This window comes from Salvelinus alpinus, chromosome 4, assembly GCF_045679555.1.
Source record: "Salvelinus alpinus chromosome 4, SLU_Salpinus.1, whole genome shotgun sequence".
Lineage (NCBI taxonomy): Eukaryota > Metazoa > Chordata > Actinopteri > Salmoniformes > Salmonidae > Salvelinus > Salvelinus alpinus.
In genome coordinates, this window is record NC_092089.1 from 93,865,924 (window position 1) to 93,890,481 (window position 24,558).

Sequence of the window (24,558 nt, forward strand, 5' to 3'; positions counted from 1 at the left end):
TGCTAAGGGGGGTGAATACTTTTGCAAGCCACTGTATGCATGAAAATACACTCAAATAAAAGATTACATTTTGTACAGTTACCTCATACATGCTTCAAGAGGGCCACCATTGTTCCTGTTCACAAGAAAGCTAAGGTAACTGAGCTAAACGACTATCGCCCCCTGTAGCACTCACTTCCGTCATCATGAAGTGCTTTGAGAGACTAGTCAAGGATCATATCACCTCCACCCTACCTGACACCCTAGACCCACTTCAATTTGTTTACCGCCCCAATAGGTCCACAGACGATGCAATCACAATCACACTGCCCTAAGCCATCTGGACAAGAGGAATACCTATGTAAGAATGCTGTTCATCGACTACAGCTCAGCATTTAACACCATAGTACCCTCCAAGCTCATGACTAAGCTCGAGACCCTGGGTCTCGACCCCGCCCTGTGCAACTGGGTCCTGGACTTTCTGACGGGACTCCCCCAGGTGGTGAGGGTAGGAAACAACATCTCCACCCCGCTGATCCTCAACACTGGGGCCCCACAAGGGTGCGATCTCAGCCCTCTCCTGTACTCCCTGTTCACCCATGACTGCGTGGCAATGCACAGCTCCAACTCAATCATCAGGTTTGCAACAAAACAAAAGGAGATGATCGTGGACTTCAGGAAACAGCAGAGGGAGCACCCCCCTATCCACATCGACAGGACAGTAGTGTAGAAGGTGGAAAGTTTTAAGTTCCTCGGCGTACACATCACGGACAAACTGAAATGGTCCACCACACAGACAGCGTTGTGAAGAAGGCGCAACAGCGCCTCCAACCTCAGGAGGCTGAAGAAATGTGGCTTGTCACAAGGCAACTGCTCCGCCCACAACCGTAAGGCTCTCCAGAGGGTAGTCAGGTCTGCACAAAGCATCACCGGGTGCAAACTACCTGCCCTCCAGGACACCTACACCACCCGATGTCACAGGAAGGCCATAAAGATCATCAAGGTCAACAACCACCCGAGCCACTGCCTGTTCACCCCGGTATCATCCAGAAGGCGAGGTCAGTACAGGTGCATCAAAGCTGGGACCGAGAGACTGAAACAGCTTATATCTCAAGGCCATCAGACTGTTAAACAGCCATCACTAACATTGAGTGGCTGCTGCCAACATACTGACTCAGATCTCTAGCCACTTAATAATAAAAAATTGGATGTAATAAATGTATCACTAGTCACTTTAAACAATGCCACTTTATATAATGTTTACATACTCTACATTACTCATCTCATATGTATATACTGTACTCTACACCATCTACTGCATCTTGCCTATGCCGTTCGGCCATCGCTCATCCATATATTTATATGTACATATTCTTATTCATTCCTTTACACTTGTGTGTATAAGGTAGTTGTGAAATTGTTAGATTACTTGTTAGATATTACTGCATGGTCGGAACTAGAAGCACAAGCATTTCGCTACACTCACATTAACATCTGCTAACCATGTGTATGTGACCAATAAAATTTGATTTGATTTATAAAACATTTGATCTCAAATCCAAAATGATGTATTTTGGAACATTTTCTAATTATGTTGACTACTTTAAAGTCTTCCTCTCCAGAACCGCTGGATTGACTGGTACCATATCTCCTGCTCCTACAATATGGCCGCTATGAGCCATTGAGATTGAATTAATGTTTTTTCCTGTTCAACAGCGCCACCATGCGGCCAAACTGAACCATACTTTACGGGTTAGCTAGTATATCCCTGAGAATGTGTGCCAAATTTCATCACTCTGAGTCAAACAGATCAAGCGATATAAACATGTGCCTGTTATAGCGCCACCGTGTGGTCGATATGAATGTGCTTGCATATGTTGATTCTTGACAGTGTTTGGAACATGTGTACCAAGTTTTGTTACAATACAAATATCTCTGTCTGATTTATATGCCTTTATGAGCCTTGCCACACCCATGTGAATGTTACTTGGTCAGTAGCAGCCATGTTGTTTGACATACTAATCTGGAAAATACCCTTGGGCCAAAAAACCTTGGCCCATAGATGCCATATATTAAGTTTTGTGCAGACCGGTCATTCAGTTCCAGAGGATTAGCGTTTTAAGTGCCGGAACTTACAGGTCCTTAAGCAAATGTATTCCTTGTGGGGAGAGGGACCTAAGTACCGAATTTCACAACTCTACGCTATACGGGGTGAGGGGCATGAGCTTTTAAAGTTTGCATTTTCAATTGCTTGTTATAGCACCACAATGTGGCCAGTTGGCATGGCATTGCATGACAGGGTGTGGCCCTTGGCCCTTTACCATCATGCCAGGTTGCATGACGGTAAAGGCTTTACCTAGGCCTTACCATGTCATGGGAATGTCCATCTTTTCGCCAAATTTTGGTGGAACCAGAATAATAATAATAATAATAAACGCCAACAAATACAATAGGGTTTCACCCAGCCTTGCTGCTTGAACCCCTAATTATAACAACCTAATATTAGAAACCTCATGAAGCAGTTTTTAAGTAGGGGTGTAATGGGCATTCAAACAACAACAGGTGCCTTGTGCAGCTGCAACTGAGCAGCACCGCAATGATTAACCTGGGTGTGTCTGTGCCCTGTATCAGAGAGCCAAACGAGAGAGAAAACCACTCAACTCAAGCTTGTTTTCCAAGTCACTTCCAAGAAGTGGTACATTCAGTATTAACACCAGTAGGCAGGTCTTTAATCACAGCGACAGATGGGTCTCTCAGCAGGATAAAGGCAGGGCGTCAGAGGAGCACAGCACTAGAGGATGGCCCTCTAGTGAAAGCAGTTTAATCTCCTCATAGTCACCGAGCAGCACAATACTTTCCCTGGGCCTAACACACACGCACACGCACACAAACAGAGCAAACTAGAACACTATTTGGCCCTAAACGGAGAGTACACAGTGGCAGAATACCTGACCACCGTGACTGACCAAAAATTAAGGAAATCTTTAACTATGTACAGACTCAGTGAGAATAGCCTTGCTATTGAGATAAGAAAAGACAGGCTATGGCGACCTGAGAGCCAGGTTTGCCTATGTGCACACTGCCCACAAAATGAGATGAATACTGTTTAATCCAACAGGTTCCTGACGTCCCGATCCAACAGGTCCCAGACGTGCTCAATGGGATTGAGATCCGGGCTCTTCGCTGGCCATGGCAATTATCTGTTTATTTTGTTCATTATTTCACTTGCTTTGGCAATGTTAACATAAGTTTCCCATACCAATAAAGCCCTTTGAATTTAATTGAAATTGAGACAGAGACAGAGAGAGTGAGAGACAGAGAGAGAGGGGGAGATTCTCCAATTACATTGAATGAACTGCAGGACAAAATACAAACCCTCCAACCCAAAAAGGCCTGTGGTGTTGATGATATCCTCAATGAAATGATAAAACATACAGACCACGAATTCCAATTGGCTATAATAAAACTCTAACATCATCCATAGCTCTGGCATCTTCCCAAATAATTTGAACCAAGGACTGATCACCCCAATCCACAAAAGTGGAGACAAATTTGACCCCAATAACTACCGTGGGATATGCGTCAACAGCAACCTTGGGAAAATCCTCTGCGTTATCATTAACAGCAGACTAGTTCATTTCCTCAGTGAAAACAATCAACTGAGCAGATGTCAAATTGGCTTTTTACCAAATTACCGTAACGACAGACCATGTATTCACCCTGCACACCCTATTGACAAACAAACAAAACAAAACAAAAGCAAAGTCTTCTCATGCTTTGTTAATTTAAAAAATGATTTTGACTGAATTTGGCATGAGGGTCTGCTATACAAAGTGATGAAAAGTGGTGTTGGGGGGAAAACATACGACATTATAAAACCCATGTACAAAAACGACAAGTGTGCGGATAAACTTGGCAAAAAACACAAATTTCTTTCCACAGGGATGTGGGGTGGGACAGGGATGCAGCTTAAGTCCCACCCTCTTCAACATATACAGTGGGGAGAACAAGTATTTGATACACTGCCGATTTTGCAGGTTTTCCTACTTACAAAGCATGTAGAGGTCTGTAATTTTTTTATCATAGGTACACTTCAACTGTGAGAGACGGAATCACATTGTATGATTTTTAAGTAATTAATTTGCATTTTATTGCATGACATAAGTATTTGATACATCAGAAAAGCAGAACTTAATATTTGGTACAGAAACCTTTGTTTGCAATTACAGAGATCATACGTTTCCTGTAGTTCTTGACCAGGTTTGCACACACTGCAGCAGGGATTTTGGCCCACTCCTCCATACAGACCTTCTCCAGATCCTTCAGGTTTCGGGGCTGTCGCTGGGCAATACGGACTTTCAGCTCCCTCCAAAGATTTTCTATTGGGTTCAGGTCTGGAGACTGGCTAGGCCACTCCAGGACTTTGAGATGCTTCTTACGGAGCCACTCCTTAGTTGCCCTGGCTGTGTGTTTCGGGTCGTTGTCATGCTGGAAGACCCAGCCACGACCCATCTTCAATGCTCTTACTGAGGGAAGGAGGTTGTTGGCCAAGATCTCGCGATACATGGCCCCATCCATCCTCCCCTCAATACGGTGCAGTCGTCCTGTCCCCTTTGCAGAAAAGCATCCCCAAAGAATGATGTTTCCACCTCCATGCTTCACGGTTGGGATGGTGTTCTTTGGGTTGTACTCATCCTTCTTCTTCCTCCAAACACGGCGAGTGGAGCTTAGACCAAAAAGCTCTATTTTTGTCTCATCAGACCACATGACCTTCTCCCATTCCTCCTCTGGATCATCCAGATGGTCATTGGCAAACTTCAGACGGGCCTGGATATGCGCTGGCTTGAGCAGGGGGATCTTGCGTGCGCTGCAGGATTTGAATCCATGACGGCGTAGTGTGTTACTAATGGTTATCTTTGAGACTGTGGTCCCAGCTCTCTTCAGGTCATTGACCAGGTCCTGCCGTGTAGTTCTGGGCTGATCCCTCACCTTCCTCGTGATCATTGATGCCCCACGAGGTGAGATCTTGCATGGAGCCCCAGACCGAGGGTGATTGACCGTCATCTTGAACTTCTTCCATTTTCTAATAATTGCGCCAACAGTTGTTGCCTTCTCACCAAGCTGCTTGCCTATTGTCCTGTAGCCCATCCCAGCCTTGTGCAGGTCTACAATTTTATCCCTGATGTCCTTACACAGCTCTCTGGTCTTGGCCATTGTGGAGAGGTTGGAGTCTGTTTGATTGAGTGTGTGGACAGGTGTCTTTTATACAGGTAACGAGTTCAAACAGGTGCAATAATGATGTTCCAAAAAAGGTCCAGTTGCTTGGACCACAAATACAAATTCCACCTAGACACCGTTGCTCTAAAGCCTAAACATCAGCGCCACAGGTAACTTCCACAAAGCTATGAACGATCTGAGAGACAAGGCAAGAAGGGCCTTCTACACCATCAAAACAAACATAACAATCGACATACCAGTTAGGATCTGGCTAAAAATACTTGAATCAGTTATAGAACCCAGTGTAATGTATGATTGTGAGGTCTGGGGTCCGCTCACCAACCAAGAAATCGCAAAATGGAACAAACCCCAAATTGAGACTATGCAAACAGAATTCTGCACAATTATCCTCTGGCTACAATGTAAAAACCAAACAATGCATGGAGAGCAGAATTAGGCCAATATACTGTCATGACGTGGCACTCTTTGGATATAGCAAGCACCAACTCTCTCACTCTCACCACCTCTCTCTTCCCCCTACACCCAGGCTCTGTTATCTTCTTTCGGCTGAGATCCCGTTAACGGGATCGACTTGACAACAGCCAGTGAAAGTGCAGGGCGCCAAATTCAAACAACAGAAATCTCATAATTAAAATTCCTCAAACATACACGTATTATACACCATTTTAGAGATAAACTTGTTGTTAATCCCACCACAGTGTCCGATTTCAAAAAGGCTTTACGATGAAAGCATACCATGCGATTATGTTAGGTCAGCACCTAGTCACAGAAAAACACAGCCATTTTTCCAGCCAAAGAGAGGAGTCACAAAAAGCAGAAATAGAGATAAAATGAATCACTAACCTTTGATGATCTTCATAGGACTTCATGTTACACAATAAATGTATGTTTTGTTCGATAAAGTTCATATTTATATCCAAAAATCTCAGTTTACATTGGCGCGTTATGTTCAGTAATGTTTTGCTTCCAAGACATCCGGTGATTTTGCAGAGAGCCACATAAATTTACAGAAATACTCATAATAAACATTGACAAAAGATACTAGTGTTATGCATGGAATTATAGATAAACTTCTCCTTAATGCAACCGCTGTGTCAGATTTCAAAAAAGCTTTATGGAAAAAGCACACCATGCAATAATCTGAGTACAGCGCTCAGACACCAAAACAAGCCATACAGATACCCGCCATGTTGTGGAGTCAACAGAAGTCAGAAATAGCAATATAAATATTCACTTACCTTTGATGATCTTCATCAGAATGCACTCCCGGGAATCCCAGTTCCACAATAAATGTTTAAATCATTTATGTCCAAATACCTCCTTTTTGTTCGCGCGTTTAGATCACAAATCCAAATTCACGAGGCGCAGGCCAGACGAAAAGTAAAAAAGTTCCATTACAGTTCGTAGAAACATGTCAAACGATGTATAGAATCAATCTTTAGGATGTTTTTATCATAAATCTTCAATAATGTTTCAACCGGAGAATTCCTTTGTCTTTAGAAAGGAAAAGGAATGCAGCTAACTCTCACGGGCTAACTATCTAAAGACTGTTGACATCTAGTGGAAGCCTTAGGAAGTGCAATATGACCCCATAGACACTGTATCTTGGATAGGCAAAGACTTGAAAACCTACAAACCTCAGATTTCCCACTTCCTGGTTGGATTTTTTCTCAGGTCTTTGCCTGCCATATGAGTTCTGTTATACTCACAGACATAATTCAAACAGTTTTAGAAACTTCAGAGTGTTTTCTATCCCATACTACTAATCATATGCATATATTAGCTTCTGGGCCTGACCAGCAGGCAGTTTACTCTGGGCACCTTATTCATCCAAGCTACTCAATACTGCCCCCAGCCATAAGAAATTATCTCAGGTCGTAAATTCCTGGAGGAGACTCTCTCCCTCATGCAGTATAGAGAGAGAAAGGTTCACAGTAGAACAAAGGAACTTCTTCTACATCACAGAACTTGAGAACTGAACAATGTCCATGTTTAGGAGAAGGCGTAAACGGTCGGTGGAGAATCCAGCTATACAGCCACATTACCATAACTCTGTTTATACATGAGCCTCCATTCTGAGGCTTGCATCTAATTATTGTATAAAATGAATCAGTAAAGATGAAACTATTTGTGAAATTGTGTAATGTGATTTTAAACCGTTAATGTGAGAGAATTGTATTTCTGTTTAAAGTTTCACTAAGTCATTGGGCCGCCCCCATGAGCACAGACATCGATCTGGCGTAATGGGACAGCCCTTTTCTACTGTTACGAATATAACCCCCACCTAAGGAAGCCCACTTCAGACCATGCCTACCTCGGTCAGCTGAGGGAGCTAAGGTTTGAGTAGAGACCATGCGTACCTTCAGTATAAGCTGTTGTAATGGTTGTTAAACTCTGAGACTATCGATACTGACAGAATAAGAGCAAATCTTCCAATACTAATTACTAGTCTGCAGCTAGAATTTTTGTCGACAATGCGAAGACCGACAACCGCCGAAACATTTATTCTATAAGAACATTTCTGAATGTTACTCTGAAGTATCCATTCTAACCAAAAACTCCAGGCACGCAGAGAGAATCTCAGATGAACTTTCCAACAGAAAAGGACGATTCCAACAGAGATCACTACGACACACTGAGCGTAAATATATATATTGATTGCAATTATTCCCGAATGAGTGAGCGTTCATGTGCAAAGGATTAGCATTTAAATTATTATAATTATCAACTGTGTAGTGTCTTTTGTCTTTCACGCCCTTCTCAGTCCCTTTGTCTACCAAGCCGCCATACCGGTTTAGACCACTAGGGCACATCCCCTATCGTTTCCTTGTAACCATACCTACTGTTTATTTGTTTGTCATGCATTTCTGTGATTATTTAGTTAGTTTGCAAATAATCGATTAAGACAATTGATGTATGGATGATTCATAGTGAAGACTGGGTTCGTGCAGATAACCAACAATTTACGACGTTTGGAATGAGACTAACGTGAGGTAAAGAATAATTCATTAATTAGAAGACTAATTGATCAGATATTAAAATATCTGAAAAGTTATATTAGGAAAATTATAACTTTGTAATCTGAATATTTTCCTTGGTGCCCCGACTTCCTAGTTAATTACATTTAGATGATTAGTTTAATCACGTAATAATACTTACAGAGAATTGATTTGATAAAATAACAGTCTTCACTTCAATGATGCCAAAGACACGACAATACGCTAATTATCAAAATCCAGAAAAGAGCCGTTAGATTATACAACCACCTAAAAGGAAGCGATTCCCAAACCTTCCATAACAAAGCCATCAACTACAGAGAAATGAACCTGGAGAAGAGTCCCCTAAGCAAGCTGGTCCTGGGGCTCTGTTCACAAACACAAACAGACCCCACAGAGACCCAGGACAGCAACACAATTAGACCCAACCAAAGCATGAGAAAACAAAAAGATAATTACTTGACACATTATAAAGAATTAACGAAAAAAACTGAGCAAACTAGAATGCTATTTGGCCCCAAACAGAGAGTACACAGTGACACAATACCTCACCACTGTGACTGACTCAACATTATGGAAAGCTTTGACTATGTACAGACTCAGTGAGCATAGCCTTGCTATTGAGAAAGGCCACCGTAGGTAGACCTGGCTCTCAAGAGAAGACAGGCAGCATACCACCCTGCAACCCACTGCTGTCTTGCCTCTGAAGCTAAGCAGGGTTGGTCCTGGATGGGAGACCAGATGGTGTTGGAGGGCCAGTAGGAGGCACTCCTTCAACTCTGGTCTAAAACAATATCCCAATGCCCCAGGGCAGTGATTGGGGACATTGCCCAGCGTAGGGTGCTGTCTCTCGGATGGGATGCTAAACAGGTGTCCTGACTCTCTGTGGTCACTAAAGATCCTATGGTACTTATTGTAAGAGTAGGGGTGTTAACCCTGGTGTCCTAGTTAAATTCACAAACTGGCCCTCATACCATCATGGTCACCTAATCATCCCCAGCTTTCAATTGGCTCATTCATCCCTCTCCTCTCCCCTGTAACTATTTCCCAGGTTGTTCCTGTAAATGAAAATGTGTTCTCAGTCAACTTACCTGGTAAAATAAGGGTTATAAACTCAGCAAAAAAAGAAATGTCCTCTCACTGTCAACTGCGTTTATTTTCAGCAAACTTAACATGTGTAAATATTTTTATCAACATAACAAGATTCAACAACTGAGACATAAACTGAACAAGTTCCACAGACATGTGACTAACAGAAATGGAATAATGTGTCCCTGAACAAAGGGGGGATCAAAATCAAGAGTACAGTCAGTATCTGGTGTGGCCACCAGCTGCATTAAGTACTGCAGTGCATCTCCTCCTCATGGATTGCATCATATTTGCCAGTTCTTGCTGTGAGATGTTACCCCACTCTTCCACCAAGGCACCTGCAAGTTCCCAGACATTTCTGGGGGGAATGGCCCTAGCCGTCACCCTCCGATCCAACAGGTTCCAGACGTGCTCAATGGGATTGAGATCAGGGCTCTTCGCTGGCATGGCAGAACACTGACATTCCTGTCTTGCAGGAAATCACGCACAGAACGAGCAGTATGGCTGGTGACATTGTCATGCTGGAGGGTCATGTCAGGATGAGCCTGCAGGAAGGGTACCACATGAGGGAGGAGGATGTCTTCCCTGTAACGCACAACGTTGAGATTGCCTGCAATGACAACAAGCTCAGTCCGATGATGCTGTGGCAAACCGCCCCAGACCATGACGGACCCTCCACCTCCAAATCGACCCCGCTCCAGAGTACAGGCCTTGGTGTAACGCGCATTCCTTCGACGATAAACGCGAATCCGACCATCACCCCTGGTGAGACAAAACTGCGACTCGTCAGTGAAGAGCACTTTTTGCCAGTCCTGTCTGGTCCAGCGACGGTGGGTTTGTGCCCTAGGCTACGTTGTTGCCGGTGATGTGTGGTGAGGACCTGCCTTACAACAGGCCTACAAGCCCTCAGTCCAGCCTCTCTCAGCCTATTTTGCGGACAGTCTGAGCAATGATGGACGGATTGTGCGTTCCTGGTGTAAGTCGGGCAGTTGTTGTTGCCATCCTGTACCTGTCCCGCAGGTGTGATGTTCGGATGTACCGATCCTGTGCAGGTGTTGTTACACGTGGTCTGCCACTGCGAGGTCAATCAGCTGTTCGTCCTGTCTCCCTGTAGCACTGTCTTAGGCGTCTCACAGTACGGACATTGCAATTTATTGCCCTGGCCACATCTGCACATGCCTCCTTGTAGCATGCCTAAGGCACGTTCACGCAAATGAGCAGGGACCCTGGGCATCTTTTCTTTTGGTGTTTTTCAGAGTCAGTAGAAAGGCCTCTTTAGTGTCCTAAGTTTTGATAACTGTGACCTAAATTGCCTACCGTCTGTAAGCTGTTAGTGTCTTAACGACTGTTCCACAGGTGCAAGTTCATTAATTGTTTATGGCTCATTGAACAAGCATGGGAAACAGTGTTTAAACCCTTTACAATGAAGATCTGTGAAGTTATTTGGATTTTTACTAATTATCTTTGAAAGACAGGGTCCTGGAAAAGGGATGTTTCTTTTTTTGCTGAGTTTATATTTTAAAATACTGTGCACACTGCCCACAAAATGAGGTGGAAACTGAGCTGCACTTCCTAACCTCCTGCCAAATGTATGACCATGTTAGAGACACATATTTCCCTCAGATTACACAGATACACAAAGAATTCGAAAACAAATCCAATTTTGAAAAACTACTATATCTATTGGGTGAAATACCACAAGAAAAGGGCAACCAGTGAAGAACAAACATCATTGTAAATACAACCAATATTTATGTTGATTTATTTCCCTTTTTCTACTCTAATCATTTGCACATCAATACCACACCTTATATATACATAATATGACATTTTAAATGTCTCTATTCCTTTACTGTTTATTTTTTACTGTTTATTTCACTTTTGTTAATTATCTATTTTTTTGCTTTGGCAATGAAAACATATGTTTCTCATGCCAATAAAGTCCATTGAATTGAATTGAGCGCTGCAGTGTTCTGACAGGGTGGCTAGTGTGTTGATTAGCAGGCTGTGTGTACAGACATACACTGTGTACACACACACACACACACACACACACACACACACACACACACACACACACACACACACACACACACACACACACACACACACACACACACACACACACACACACACACACACAGTAATACAACAGTCAGTCACACCACCACTACCATCTGCTGCTGTAGCCTGAGACACGCTTGGGGTAGCTGACCTCACATCCCATCCTCTTAACACACAGCTCACCTCAGGCCTGGAGAAAATCCCTGAGAGTCCACAGAGCACTGCTCACACACATCACTCTCTCTCTCTCGCTGCATCCCAGAAGACACCCTATTCCCAATTAAGTGCACTACCTTTAACCAAGGCCCAAATGGCATCGTATTCCTTATTAAAAGTGCTACTTTTGATCAGGGCCCATGGGGAGCTACTTTTGAACAGGGCCCATGGGGAGCTACTTTTGAACAGGGCCCATGGGGAGCTACTTTTGATCAGGGCCCATGGGGAGCTACTTTTGATCAGGGCCCATGGGGAGCTACTTTTGATCAGGGCCCATGGGGAGCTACTTTTGATCAGGGCCCATGGGGAGCTACTTTTGAACAGGGCCCATGGGGAGCTACTTTTGAACAGGGCCCATGGGGAGCTACTTTTGATCAGGGCCCATGGGGAGCTACTTTTGATCAGGGCCCATGGGGAGCTACTTTTGATCAGGGCCCATGGGGAGCTACTTTTGAACAGGGCCCATGGGGAGCTACTTTTGAACAGGGCCCATGGGGAGCTACTTTTGATCAGGGCCCATGGGGAGCTGAGAGGAGATGAGGAGAGAGGAGAGGGGCAGCTAGTGGTACTGCTGCTGTGCTGAGAGGAGATGAGGAGAGAGGAGAGGGGCAGCTAGTGGAACTGCTGCTGTGCTGAGAGGAGATGAGGAGAGAGGAGAGGGGCAGCTAGTGGTACTGCTGCTGTGCTGAGAGGAGATGAGGAGAGAGGAGAGGGGCAGCTAGTGGTACTGCTGCTGTGCTGAGAGGAGATGAGGAGAGAGGAGAGGTGTAGCTAGAGGTACTGCTGCTGTGCTGAGAGGAGAGGGGCAGCTAGTGGTACTGCTGCTGTGCTGAGAGGAGAGGGGCAGCTAGTGGTACTGCTGCTGTGCTGAGAGGAGAGGGGCAGCTAGTGGTACTGCTGCTGTGCTGAGAGGAGAGGGGCAGCTAGTGGTACTGCTGCTGTGCTGAGAGGAGAGGGGCAGCTAGTGGTACTGCTGCTGTGCTGAGAGGAGAGGGGCAGCTAGTGGTACTGCTGCTGTGCTGAGAGGAGAGGGGCAGCTAGTGGTACTGCTGCTGTGCTGAGAGGAGAGGGGCAGCTAGTGGTACTGCTGCTGTGCTGAGAGGAGAGGGGCAGCTAGTGGTACTGCTGCTGTGCTGAGAGGAGAGGGGCAGCTAGTGGTACTGCTGCTGTGCTGAGAGGAGAGGGGCAGCTAGAGGTACTGCTGCTGTGCTGAGAGGAGAGGTGTAGCTAGTGGTACTGCTGCTGTGTTGAGAGGAGAGGTGTAGCTAGTGGTACTGCTGCTGTGCTGAGAGGAGAGGTGTAGCTAGTGGTACTGCTGCTGTGCTGAGAGGAGAGGGGCAGCTAGTGGTACTGCTGCTGTGCTGAGAGGAGAGGTGTAGCTAGTGGTACTGCTGCTGTGTTGAGAGGACAGGGGCAGCTAGTGGTACTGCTGCTGTGCTGAGAGGAGAGGTGTAGCTAGTGGTACTGCTGCTGTGTTGAGAGGAGAGGGGCAGCTAGTGGTACTGCTGCTGTGCTGAGAGGAGAGGGGCAGCTAGTGGTACTGCTGCTGTGCTGAGAGGAGAGGGGCAGCTAGTGGTACTGCTGCTGTGCTGAGAGGAGAGGGGCAGCTAGTGGTACTGCTGCTGTGCTGAGAGGAGAGGGGCAGCTAGTGGTACTGCTGCTGTGTTGAGAGGAGAGGGGCAGCTAGTGGTACTGCTGCTGTGCTGAGAGGAGATGAGGAGAGAGGAGAGGTGTAGCTAGAGGTACTGCTGCTGTGCTGAGAGGAGAGGGGCAGCTAGTGGTACTGCTGCTGTGCTGAGAGGAGAGGGGCAGCTAGTGGTACTGCTGCTGTGCTGAGAGGAGAGGGGCAGCTAGTGGTACTGCTGCTGTGCTGAGAGGAGAGGGGCAGCTAGTGGTACTGCTGCTGTGCTGAGAGGAGAGGGGCAGCTAGTGGTACTGCTGCTGTGCTGAGAGGAGAGGGGCAGCTAGTGGTACTGCTGCTGTGCTGAGAGGAGAGGGGCAGCTAGTGGTACTGCTGCTGTGCTGAGAGGAGAGGGGCAGCTAGTGGTACTGCTGCTGTGCTGAGAGGAGAGGGGCAGCTAGTGGTACTGCTGCTGTGCTGAGAGGAGAGGGGCAGCTAGTGGTACTGCTGCTGTGCTGAGAGGAGAGGGGCAGCTAGAGGTACTGCTGCTGTGTTGAGAGGAGAGGGGCAGCTAGTGGTACTGCTGCTGTGCTGAGAGGAGAGGGGCAGCTAGTGGTACTGCTGCTGTGCTGAGAGGAGAGGGGCAGCTAGTGGTACTGCTGCTGTGCTGAGAGGAGAGGGGCAGCTAGTGGTACTGCTGCTGTGCTGAGAGGAGAGGGGCAGCTAGTGGTACTGCTGCTGTGCTGAGAGGAGAGGGGCAGCTAGTGGTACTGCTGCTGTGCTGAGAGGAGAGGGGCAGCTAGAGGTACTGCTGCTGTGTTGAGAGGAGAGGGGCAGCTAGTGGTACTGCTGCTGTGCTGAGAGGAGAGGTGTAGCTAGTGGTACTGCTGCTGTGCTGAGAGGAGAGGGGCAGCTAGTGGTACTGCTGCTGTGTTGAGAGGAGAGGGGCAGCTAGTGGTACTGCTGCTGTGCTGAGAGGAGAGGGGCAGCTAGTGGTACTGCTGCTGTGCTGAGAGGAGAGGGGCAGCTAGTGGTACTGCTGCTGTGCTGAGAGGAGAGGGGCAGCTAGTGGTACTGCTGCTGTGTTGAGAGGAGAGGGGCAGCTAGTGGTACTGCTGCTGTGCTGAGAGGAGAGGTGTAGCTAGTGGTACTGCTGCTGTGCTGAGAGGAGAGGGGCAGCTAGAGGAACTGCTGCTGTGCTGAGAGGGCTTGCCATGTCCTTGTCGCTATAAGTTCCAAAATGGGATTGAAGTACAGTACATAAATGTACGTTAAATGGACCCTAGTAATTCCAACATGGGATTAATTTGGGGACTTTTAAATGAATGATATGTAGCAATTGATTCTTGAAGAATACAAATAATAAATGTCTCATGAGCTTAGTTCAACGGTCTTACCCCATCAGAACCAAAAATAGAAGCCGGTTTTACTCTTTTGTTTGTAAACGATCTACAGCGCATTCAGAAAGTATTCAGACCCCTTGACTTTTTCCACATTTTGTTACTACAGCCTTATTCTAAAATGGATTAAATAAATGTTTTTCCTCATTAATCTACACACAATACCCCATAATGACAAGGCGAAAACAGGTTTTTCAAAATTTGTGCAAATTTAGTCATGAGGTCGAAGGAATTGTCCATAGAGCTCCAAGACAGGATTGTTTCGAGGCACAGATCTGGGGAAGGGTACCAACATCTTTTTGCAGCATTGAAGGTCCACAAGAACACAGTGGCCTCCATCATTCTTAAATGGAAGAAGACTCTTCCTAGAGCTGGCCGCCCGGCCAAACTGAGCAATTGGGGGAGAAGGGCCTTGGTCAGGGAGGTGACCAAGAACCCGATGGTCACTCTGACAGAGCTCCAGAGTTCCTCTGTGGAGATGGGAGACCTCTGTGGAGACCTTTCAGAAGGACAGCCATCTCTGCAGCACTCTACCAATCAGACGGAAGCCACTCCTCAGTAAAAGGCACATGACAGCCCGCTTGGAGTTTACCAAAAGGCAAGATTGAAACCAAGATTGAACCCTGGCCTGAATGCCAAGCGTCACGTATGGAGGAAACCTGGCACCATCCCTACAGTGAAGCATGGTGATGGCAGCAACATGCTGTGGGGATATCTTTCAGCGGCAGGGACTGGGAGACTCGTCAGGATCGAGGGAAAGATGAACGGAGCAAAGTACAGAGAGAGCATTGATGAAAACCTGCTCCAGAGTCCTTAGGACCTGAGACTGGGGGCGAAGGTTCACCTTCCAACAGGACAATGACCCTAAGCACACAGACAAGACAACGCAGTAGTAGCTTCGGGACAAGTCTCTGAATGTCCTTGATTGGCCCAGCCAGAGCCTGAACTTGAACCCAATCGAACATCTCTGGAGAGACCTGAAAATAGCTGTGCAGCAACGCTCCCCATCCAACCTGACAGAGCTTGAGAGGATCTGCAGAGAAGAATGGGAGTAACTCCCCAAATACAGGTGTGCCAAGCTTGTAGCTTCATACCCAAGAAGACTCGATGCTGTAATCGCTGCCAAAGGTGCTTCAACAAAGCACTGAGTCTAGGGTCTGAATACTTATGTTAATTTTTTTAAATAAATTTGCAAACATTTCTAAAAACCTGTTTTTGCTTTGTCATTATGGGGTATTGTGTGTAGATTGATGAGGGGGGGAAACAATTTAATCTGTTTTAGAATAAGGCTAAGGGGTCTGAATACTTTCCGAATACACTGTAATACTAAAGCCCCTTCCCTCAGCTGTTTATCAAAACAAGTGGAGGGTGGCTGTTCTTTTCTTCCCCGAATCCCGGATTGCCTCTTTAATTTCATGACTAAAGTAACAGTGTATTGAAATTTCAAGATGTGCCTTTAATAAGCTACCTTGCTGGTTAACTTTTTTCCTTCTCATCAAAAGATTAGCAAGAGCAAATAGCTGTCTGAGGGACAAGGAGATATCAACCATGGTCTCTCCTAGCTGTCTCTCCTTACATCTTCGGGGGAGGCATTTCTGGAGAGAGTGAGGAGTCCAACCAGAGGCAGCACATAGTTCGTCACTTCTCACCTGACAGTGTGTGTGTGTGTGTGTGTGTGTGTGTGTGTGTGTGTGTGTGTGTGTGTGTGTGTGTGTGTGTGTGTGTGTGTGTGTGTGTGTGTGTGTGTGTGTGTGTGTGTGTGTGTGTGTGTGTGTGTGTGTTCCATCAATCAGCAGTACTCTCTCAGCCCTCTACTCCCAAAGCTCATTACCTCACCATGACCAGGCTTGTTGTCAGTGAGAACCCCTTCAGCTAGCTATCTATCCAGCCAAGCTACAGGTCAATATATTCAGGTTCTGTCAAAGACATAGGAATGTTATCAATAGAAAACATAGCTGTTGTGTACAGAGCGCGAGAGAGAGAGAGAGAGAGAGAGAGAGAGAGAGAGAGAGATACAGAGCGCGAGAGAGAGATACAGAGCGCGAGAGAGAGAGAGATACAGAGCCCGAGAGAGAGAGAGATATACAGAGCGCGAGAGAGAGAGATATACAGAGCGCGAGAGAGAGAGAGAGAGATACAGAGCGCGAGAGAGAGAGAGAGAGATACAGAGCGCGAGAGAGAGAGAGATATACAGAGCGCGAGAGAGAGAGTATTCTGTGAGTGCAGTGTACACATTGTACCCAAACATTAACAGCAGACCACATCACTGTCTGACTCTGAACACTGCAGGGGCACCACAGACCACCTACTGCTGCCAGAAGAGATGGATGGAGCCAAAAACACGAAGGCTGACACACACACACACACACACACACACACACACACACACACACACACATTTCACCAGAGAGGAGTTGTGTTGTTGTAGAGGTCAGGCTCAAATAAACAGCTTTTTAGGACCATCAAAAATACATTCAATGGAACCTATCTGGCAGAAATGCAACGTGTCTGCTTTTCTAGCATTATACGTGGACCATTAATATTATAATGTATAAATTGCCATTTTCCAGGTGCCAATAATGTCAACAGTGCTTCAGGCGATTCGAGTCCACAAAGCTGGAGAGACGTGGGCTGCACTTCGCTTCCTTCATCTATTTGCTCAATAAAACCGGTCGGAATCCTGTAAAATTGGCAGGATGACTGAGTACGCTACAAATGAAGTAGGGGGTCCGACGCATCCCAGGCCCCGGCAGTGAGTTGTGAATATGAGTTAAACAAAGAGAAAGCAGTAATCATGTAACTAACTGGTTATAAATTGCAGATTTAATTTGGCGATATTTGCCTGGCACTGGCGATTAGCCTCGGTTGCGGTGTATTTCATATTTTATTGGCTAGGCTAAATTAATCGGCCCCGTGCATGTTCGACAGTGACGTCGGTATGCGGGTAAAGTTAACTGCAAAAACTTCTGAATAGTATGTCAATTAGCCAGTGATCTAACCTGTGTAAAACTTCAGTTATAAGAAGAACGTAGGTCAACCCTTACGAAAAAAAGATTGCAATCAGAGTGCAGTATAACTGCGGTATTCTGCAAATACTGCGTCCAAAATAACACCGTTGTGTTTAATTCAGTAATTTTGCAGTGTAACTGCAGTGACAGTGCTGTTTAACTGCACTTAAACAATCTAATTCTGCAATTACTGCGTCCAAAATACCACAGTCGACTGCAGTTACTGCACTTTTACTTCAGTTTCAAAAGGGCAATCATTTTTTGTTAGGGAAAACTAGTAGACATTTGTGGATGTGGGAGCAGCGTGTATTCTAGCTGCTGCAAGTGCAAGACAAGAAAATACATATTGGCGCTTACCATATTTTGCATGCAGATTCTTTCTCAGGCAATAGATGTTTCGTGTGGTAGCCAATCAACTGAATAGCTATCAAATCGGTTGTATAAAGTTGGCATCTCTCGGGACTTTGCAGAGAAGGCAGATTTTCGCTATGGCCACTGCAGAATGAACCACTGCCGCCTGCTCGTTGTCTCTTTCCCTCTCTGTGATTTGAACTGACTGCGCAGAGGTTAGCGAAGGGGGAGGCATAGGGAGGAGGGAGAGAATCGAACCCGGCCTGTCCTGTGCTGGTGCGTAGAGTATAAACTGGAACACTGGCGCCACTTAGTGGCAAAATCAATCATTGACAGGCATTTGGGAAAGGATCATATCAACATAGAGCAGGCTTTCCCAAATTCGGTTCTGAATCGCGGCAAAGGTAAGAATCTCTGGATTAAATATGTAATGTTAGCTAAATTTAGTAATGAATATATTGGCTACATTTCTTTACATTTCTGTGAACTGTCTTGTGTAAATTTTAAATTGACACAATACCTGTTAGCAAAGATGTCAGCTAGAAGTGACGTACAGAAGCTTGCAGGGATTTGTAGTCTTGCATGATGTCTACTTTGATGCTAATTAGCGTTTTCGATTCTGAGAGTAAATAGAGCCAAATATATTGATAAAAGTAACCTCGTCCGAGAGAAATTTAAATGGTTATCAAAACGTTACGCCAGTGTAAGTCTACACAAAACAAAGCCATTATTTCTAAAATTCCCTATGGGAAAAATGAATGGTGGAAAAAACGTTTGGAAGCATTTCCCTGTTTGACCACTAGGGTTGGGGTCCACACAATACACAGCCCATGGAGATCCTATAATTCACTATTCTATATGCTTTCTGTGTAGTTCTATTACAAAACCTACCAAACACACCCAAATAAAGTGGGATAAAGTTCCTAAGATTCTTAACTGTGTGTGTGTGTGTGTGTGTGTGTGTGTGTGTGTGTGTGTGTGTGTGTGTGTGTGTGTGTGTAGGGCATAGGTTTGGACACTGGGTGGTTTGGAAGACTGGTGACCAGAGGCGAGTTAACAAGGTCAGGAACCCCCCTCCCCTGGTGTTCCTCACTGACACACAAACATACGCACACGCACACACACACACACACACCAGACTAGGCTGGTGGGAGGAGCTATAAGAGGACAGGCTCGTTGTGATGATATGAATGGAATGAATGGAACAGAGTTAAACATTTGGTTTCCATATGTTTGATGTAGGACCATTCCATTACAGTCTTAACAATGAGCCCCTCCTTCTATAGCTCTTCCCACCAGCCTCCTCTGACACACACACACACACACACACACAGTGTGTGTATCAACGTAGCTGTTTGTGTTTCAGGATGGAGTGTTTCTGGTGAGGGATAGTTCCAAGGCTCTTCTGAGCAGTCCTCCACCCTCATGGTAATGAACCAAGGCAAGGCCTACAACATTCAGATACGTCACCAAGGCAACACGTACCACCTGGGCACCGGTCTCATGGGTAGCGAGGTAAACAAACAGCCTCCTCTCTGCTCCGTCAAGGGATTCCCTCACAAACAAGAATTCAACTTCTTTTTAAAAATGATTTAATTGAACAGATAGTGAGAGGATGACAGTGGGAAAAGATAGAGGTCGTGTGAAAGAGCATGAGGTGGGATTTGAACCTAAACCGAGACTGATGGAGGCTGCGTCATTACCACTAGACCAGCCCGGGGAATTCAAGACTGTTCAGCTAACATGCTGACCAGACCGGACACGTCGCCAAATAAATTTAGAAATCCATGTTATTCAATTATTGCGCTAACGAGCATCTACGATGCCAAGGGCTAAAATAGAACTCCTTTCAATTTCTGGCACAGATCGCGCTGAAAGTCCTGCCTCTCCCATCTCCTCATTGGTTTATAGAAGCAGGTACCCACGTGCCATCTCCTCATTGGTTATACCCATGTGGGTGATTGAAAGACGAACTGTTTTGCCAGTTGTCGTGGTAATACTATGAAAGTTTAGATGCCGATCACCATATAAGTTCAAAGATGAAAAAGCATGGAAGGAGGAGAGATGACTAGAAACTATTCAGTTGGCCGTTTTTTGTGTGGATTAATTGTCGGAGTAGATGACCTTGTGCATTTCAGGTAAAATAACAACTCAATGTTTATATCCCAGGACAAATTAGCTAGCAACATCAAGCTAGCTAAATAGGACAAATTAGCTAGCAAGTGCAAGCTAACTAGCTAAATTGCCATACATGTTTAATGCTTTTCGACCTGTCCCCAAATTCTTGTCATTGGTTCAGAGTTTGTTTTGCTATTTTAACCTGCGTGTCGTGATCGCGTTTGGTGTAGGGGGACAAAATACATTTATGCACAATGGCGCAGCCGGTTTGGGTTCCGTGTTAGCATACAAATGCAATTAAACATTGGTTTATCTTTCAGACACTTTTATTTAAAGGAGCTTAGACTTTACACACAGATCTGGGGCGAGGCTGTGGGGTTTATTGGCTGTGCAAGGAGAAACACCACCCACTTGTTGACTTGATGCCTTAACACATCATAAACTAACCAATGGGCCTTTCCATTCTATGCTGCAGCAGAGTTTCCCAGGAGTGAAGGAGATGATAGACCATACCACACACACCTCTGCTGCTCATAAACATGGAGAGAGGACCTGGAGCACAGAGCCAGTGCTGCCTGCTGCACCCTGCACCACTCTGACCAGAACCAGCAGCGCAGGAGACACAGTGTGTGTGTGTGGTAGGGAGATGCACAATTGAAAAAATATGACAAAGTAGCTTTTATTGTGTAGTAGCCAATTCACAGTTGAAGGTTTATTTTTATGAGGTTAATGTTTGAAGTTGCACGTCAAGTTAAATGTAGTGAAGTTGTATACATTACACTGATCTTGATCTATCAAGAAACCGAAACTGTCTATTTTTCAGTTTTGATCATTAAAGGTCCAGTTTTATAACCCACCCACTAACTCCACTTTCCTCACACACATGCTTTCTCCTCTTCTCTTAATCTTCTCCTCCTTCACATCTCCATTTTCTCCTTCTTCCTCCTCCTTTTCCTCCCCCTCCTCTTCTACCTCTCCCTCTTCCCTCTTCTACATCCCCCTCTTCTTCCTCATCCTCCTCCCCCTCCTCTTCTACTTCCCCCCTTTTTCCTCCTCCTCTTCCTCCCTCTCCTCTTCGACTTCCCCCTCTTCTTCATCTTCTTCCTCCTCCTCTTCTACATCCCCCTCTTCTTCCTCATCCTCCTCCCCCTCCTCTTCTACCTCCCCCCCTTTTCCTCCTCCTCTTCCTCCCCCTCCTCTTCGACTTCCCCCTCTTCTTCATCTTCTTCCTCCCACTCTTCCTACTCTTCTTCTACCTCTTCCTCTACCTCCCCCTCCTCATCTAGCTCCTCCTCTTCCTCCCCCTCCTCTTCTACCTCCCACTCGATTTGCATAGTATCTACACATTAGAACGCTGATTGAGTCTCAAATGACACCCTATTCCAATAGTGCACTACTGTTGACCAGAGCCCTACAGACATACGTACATGCCAGTCTGTCCAGACACTCAGACATGGAGTCCAGCCCCTTCAGAATGTGGTCCAGATCAGTAGTCACCCTGTTCTGTGCTCCTCTCTCTTCTCTCCATCTGAAACACCACAGACAGTCAACTAGATTACACTCAGTCAGTGTAAAGTCAACCTGTTCTGTGCTCCTCTCTCTTCTCTCCATCTGAAACACCACAGACAGTCAACTAGATTACACTCAGTCAGTGTAAAGTCGTCCTGTTCTGTGCTCCTCTCTCTTCTCTCCATCTGAAACACCACAGACAGTCAACTAGATTACACTCAGTCAGTGTAAAGTCAACCTGTTCTGTGCTCCTCTCTCTTCTCTCCATCTGAAACACCACAGACAGTCAACTAGATTACACTCAGTCAGTGTAAAGTCAACCTGTTCTGTGCTCCTCTCTCTTCTCTCCATCTGAAACACCACAGACAGTCAACTAGATTACACTCAGTCAGTGTAAAGTCACCCTGTTCTGTGCTCCTCTCTCTTCTCTCCATCTGAAACACCACAGACAGTCAACTAGATTACACTCAGTCAGTGTAAAGTCAACCTGTTCTGTGCTCCTCTCTCTTCTCTCCATCTGAAACACCACAGACAGTCAACTAGATTACACTCAGTCAGTGTAAAGTCAACCTGTTCTGTGCTCCTCTCTCTTCTCTCCATCTGAAACACCACAGACAGTCAACTAGATTACACTCAGTCAGTGTAAAGTCAACCTGTTCTGTGCTCCTCTCTCTTCTCTCCATCTGAAACACCACAGACAGTCAACTAGATTACACTCAGTCAGTGTAAAGTCATCCTGTTCTGTGCTCCTCTCTCTTCTCTCCATCTGAAACACCACAGACAGTCAACTAGATTACACTCAGTCAGTGTAAAGTCACCCTGTTCTGTGCTCCTCTCTCTTCTCTCCATCTGAAACACCACAGACAGTCAACTAGATTACACTCAGTCAGTGTAAAGTCACCCTGTTCTGTGCTCCTCTCTCTTCTCTCCATCTGAAACACCACAGACAGTCAACTAGATTACACTCAGTCAGTGTAAAGTCAACCTGTTCTGTGCTCCTCTCTCTTCTCTCCATCTGAAACACCACAGACAGTCAACTAGATTACACTCAGTCAGTGTAAAGTCACCCTGTTCTGTGCTCCTCTCTCTTCTCTCCATCTGAAACACCACAGACAGTCAACTAGATTACACTCAGTCAGTGTAAAGTCACCCTGTTCTGTGCTCCTCTCTCTTCTCTCCATCTGAAACACCACAGACAGTCAACTAGATTACACTCAGTCAGTGTAAAGTCACCCTGTTCTGTGCTCCTCTCTCTTCTCTCCATCTGAAACACCACAGACAGTCAACTAGATTACACTCAGTCAGTGTAAAGTCACCCTGTTCTGTGCTCCTCTCTCTTCTCTCCATCTGAAACACCACAGACAGTCAACTAGATTACACTCAGTCAGTGTAAAGTCACCCTGTTCTGTGCTCCTCTCTCTTCTCTCCATCTGAAACACCACAGACAGTCAACTAGATTACACTCAGTCAGTGTAAAGTCACCCTGTTCTGTGCTCCTCTCTCTTCTCTCCATCTGAAACACCACAGACAGTCAACTAGATTACACTCAGTCAGTGTAAAGTCAACCTGTTCTGTGCTCCTCTCTCTTCTCTCCATCTGAAACACCACAGACAGTCAACTAGATTACACTCAGTCAGTGTAAAGTCAACCTGTTCTGTGCTCCTCTCTCTTCTCTCCATCTGAAACACCACAGACAGTCAACTAGATTACACTCAGTCAGTGTAAAGTCACCCTGTTCTGTGCTCCTCTCTCTTCTCTCCATCTGAAACACCACAGACAGTCAACTAGATTACACTCAGTCAGTGTAAAGTCATCCTGTTCTGTGCTCCTCTCTCCATCTGAAACACCACAGACAGTCAACTAGATTACACTCAGTCAGTGTAAAGTCACCCTGTTCTGTGCTCCTCTCTCTTCTCTCCATCTGAAACACCACAGACAGTCAACTAGATTACACTCAGTCAGTGTAAAGTCACCCTGTTCTGTGCTCCTCTCTCTTCTCTCCACCTGAAACACCACAGACAGTCAACTAGATTACACTCAGTCAGTGTAAAGTCAACCTGTTCTGTGCTCCTCTCTCTTCTCTCCATCTGAAACACCACAGACAGTCAACTAGATTACACTCAGTCAGTGTAAAGTCACCCTGTTCTGTGCTCCTCTCTCTTCTCTCCATCTGAAACACCACAGACAGTCAACTAGATTACACTCAGTCAGTGTAAAGTCACCCTGTTCTGTGCTCCTCTCTCTTCTCTCCATCTGAAACACCACAGACAGTCAACTAGATTACACTCAGTCAGTGTAAAGTCACCCTGTTCTGTGCTCCTCTCTCTTCTCTCCATCTGAAACACCACAGACAGTCAACTAGATTACACTCAGTCAGTGTAAAGTCATCCTGTTCTGTGCTCCTCTCTCTTCTCTCCATCTGAAACACCACAGACAGTCAACTAGATTACACTCAGTCAGTGTAAAGTCAACCTGTTCTGTGCTCCTCTCTCTTCTCTCCATCTGAAACACCACAGACAGTCAACTAGATTACACTCAGTCAGTGTAAAGTCATCCTGTTCTGTGCTCCTCTCTCTTCTCTCCATCTGAAACACCACAGACAGTCAACTAGATTACACTCAGTCAGTGTAAAGTCACCCTGTTCTGTGCTCCTCTCTCTTCTCTCCATCTGAAACACCACAGACAGTCAACTAGATTACACTCAGTCAGTGTAAAGTCAACCTGTTCTGTGCTCCTCTCTCTTCTCTCCATCTGAAACACCACAGACAGTCAACTAGATTACACTCAGTCAGTGTAAAGTCACCCTGTTCTGTGCTCCTCTCTCTTCTCTCCATCTGAAACACCACAGACAGTCAACTAGATTACACTCAGTCAGTGTAAAGTCACCCTGTTCTGTGCTCCTCTCTCTTCTCTCCATCTGAAACACCACAGACAGTCAACTAGATTACACTCAGTCAGTGTAAAGTCAC

At 45.7% G+C, this 24,558-nt stretch overlaps 1 protein-coding gene across 2 annotated transcripts in view; it reads right to left on the reverse strand.

The window, feature by feature from the left end:
* The window catches only part of n4bp3 (NEDD4 binding protein 3), a 104,833-nt gene extending 86,678 nt beyond the window's left edge, over positions 1-18,155 (reverse strand). For both annotated transcript variants that reach the window (XM_071399486.1, XM_071399487.1), the window contains exon 1: positions 17,969-18,155. The gene's annotated coding sequence lies outside the window, so the exon portion shown is untranslated. The remainder of the gene's footprint in view (positions 1-17,968) is intronic.
* Positions 18,156-24,558: the final 6,403 nt, after the last annotated feature.